Source organism: Euphorbia lathyris, chromosome 5, assembly GCF_963576675.1.
Source record: "Euphorbia lathyris chromosome 5, ddEupLath1.1, whole genome shotgun sequence".
In the NCBI taxonomy this organism is placed as follows: Eukaryota; Viridiplantae; Streptophyta; class Magnoliopsida; order Malpighiales; family Euphorbiaceae; genus Euphorbia; species Euphorbia lathyris.
Window position 1 is genome coordinate 5114343 of NC_088914.1, and position 3096 is coordinate 5117438.

A 3096-nucleotide genomic window follows, 5' to 3' on the forward strand; every position below is an offset into this window, starting at 1 on the left:
GTCTCTCTCCACCTCTTAGTGCCTCCTAACTTCATTTTTTTATTAATAATTTATTATTGATGTGTCTCTCTCTTCACACTATTGGTAATGTAACAATAAAGAATAATCTTAATAATAAAATAATAAATAAGGAGTGAATATAAGAAGCATTGTTGGAGATGAAATATTTTAGCCACTCTTAAATCACTAAAGAGTCAATTATTTATATTATTTTTAGAGAGCTCACTAAGAGTCTCTTGGAGATGCTCTAAGAATTACGTTTAGTGATATGAGTTAGTTGTAATTTTTTACTTAATTATGATATTCTTGTATTTGACCCTTTTTTAAAAAGTGAATTTATATGCAAATTTCCCAAAAAAAAATATTAGGCTGAATTGCTTAATCGGACTAATAAGATGGACTAATCTGAAAATAATTAGAAAAGGCCCATCTTTGGCCCAATGAGATGAACCTCTCTAATCGTTCAAGCCTAGTCCAACCTTGAAAATCCATTTTAAAATTCATCCAATTTCACACTATTTAAATAATATTATTATTTAGAAAATAGTGACATATTGAGAATTAAGTTTTGTAGTATAATTTAATTATAATTTTATAATTAAATATGATTTCGTTGTAATTGTCATGTAAATAACTCTTTTTTTTTATTAGATGTAAATAACTCATACATACATATTCCCGTATAAAATCTTCAGAAATTTATATAGAAATTCAATTTTTTTTCTACAAGTAGTAATTTTAATTATACCAAACTAAGTAAATCATAATTTTTAGTGTATAAGGACTAGGATTTATAAATTAGGAGTCTAGAATATATTTTTTAAAGGTTAAAATTTATGAATTGGAGTCTAAACCTTTTAAATTAGGGTATAAAAGCATATTTTATCTTTAGATATAAAAATAATAATATATTGAGAATTAATTTTAATAATATGATTTAATTGTAATTTTATAATTAATTATGATTTTGATGTAAAAAGAAAAAGGAAATTTACACAGAAATTCATCTTTTAAAATTTATTTACAACTATGTCAAATTATAATTTTGGATTATGCCAACGTATAAAAATTGTACTTCTAATATATTTTTAAGGTTTATAATTTATAAATTAGAAATCTAGAATATATTTTCTAGGGTTTATGATTTATGAATTTGAGTCTAGAATTTTTAAATTATAGTATAAAATCATAATATATAGAGAATAATGGCATGTTAAGAATTAAGTTTGGTGATATGACTTAGTTGTAATTTTGTATTTAATTATGATATTTATGTATTTGACCCAAAAGAAAACCCAAATCTCTTCATAGCTATTAGTAAAACCGAATACATCCATGGCTTCTTAATTTCACATTTAGTTTCGTTATGGCCCTTAAATTTTAAAACCCGTCATTATAGTCTTTGATTTTTTTTTTTATAGTTTGTCCGATATCTTGGTTCGAGACTCGTCAGACATTTTTAGATGGATTCTCTCTCAATTAAAAAGCTTTCTGCATGCGCTAGAACTTGAACTTAAGATCTAGTTTAAACGACATGAGACATTTAACCACTCAAGTCAACCTTAATCGGTTCTGAAATTTTTTATAAGGTAACATTTGATAAAATTTAAAATTAAATGCTGAAAAAATAAATATTAAATTTGAAGTGTTGAATATTATAAATGTCAAAAGTATGTATAACTGTCTGATAAATATTAAAAATAAGTACTGAATTTAAAAATATTAGTTGATAGTATTAAAATTTAAAATTTTAAGTTAACTATTTTTACTTACCAGAATAAATGACTTTTTTGACGTAATTGGATTTTTTCTTTTGATTGTTTTTTTCTTTTTAAGAGATAAGTTCGAACCCACAACCTCATACCTCTGAAAATATTAGAGGTGTACCAACTGGGCTATTAAAAAATTTAAGTTGTGTTATCAAACAAGTTAAAAATCAATAAACACTCCATGTGTTAATTTTAAAGTGTTAAAAGTTGTTATCAAATAAGCCCTAACATAACGATTCATTTTACCGTTGACCAAGATGACCACTCTAATAGCATGTAATAACCAATTATAGATACTATGAAAATTATATTTTAAGCAACTTTAAGGGCTCGTTATTTTATCTACTCTTTGTTGTTACTGTTTGCTGTTAGAAAAATCTGTTTTTCTAAAAAGTTGGGATTCCCTGCTTTTTAGGTGTAAATGACAAATAGAATATCACTAACCAAACACTTAAAACTCTTCTTTTTTAAATGAAAAGGTAAACATAAACATAAAAATGAGCAACCAAACACCTTCTAATTCTTTATCCTTTTAGTTTTTATGTTACTTAAAGTTTTGTTTTGTTAGGAGAAAAATTTAATTATTTAAAGACAACGTTCTAAAAATAGTTATTTAAAAATAAAAGAATATATATATATAATTCTATGGAAAATGTGCTTTTAAATAACTTAAATTTTAGGCAAAAAAGCATCCTGAACCCCCTAATCTTTCATTGTTTGGTGTATTAAGCCCTCGATCTTTAATTTAGACACATTGAGCCCCTGATCTTTCATTGTTTGGTGCATTAAGCCCTCGATCTTTCATTTAGACACATTGAGCCCTTGATCTTTCATATATGGGTGTATTAGGCCCTTCTATAAATCAATTCACATATGAGTGTATTAAGGGTCTGTTTGGTTCAACTAGAACCGTATGTCCACCCCGAATACCCAACTGAACCGAACCAAAATAATCGGTTCGGTTCAGTTTGTTAATATAAATCAGTTAGGTTCGTTTTTATTTTAGGTGTTATTCGGTTCGGTTCGGTTCGGCTTTCAAATCGAACCGATTGTTGAACACTTCTAGTTGAACCAAATAGGCCCTTAATACAATCATATGTGAATTGATTTATGGAAGGGCCTAATACACCCATATATGAAAGATCAAGGGCTCAATGTATCTAAATGAAAGATCGAGGGCTTAATGCACCAAACAATGAAAGATCATGGGCTCAATGTGTCTAAATTAAAGATTGAGGGCTTAATACACCAAACAATGAAAGATCAGGGGGCTCATGATGCTTTTTGCCTAAATTTTATTAATTAAAGTTAGATTAAGTGGTTAAGG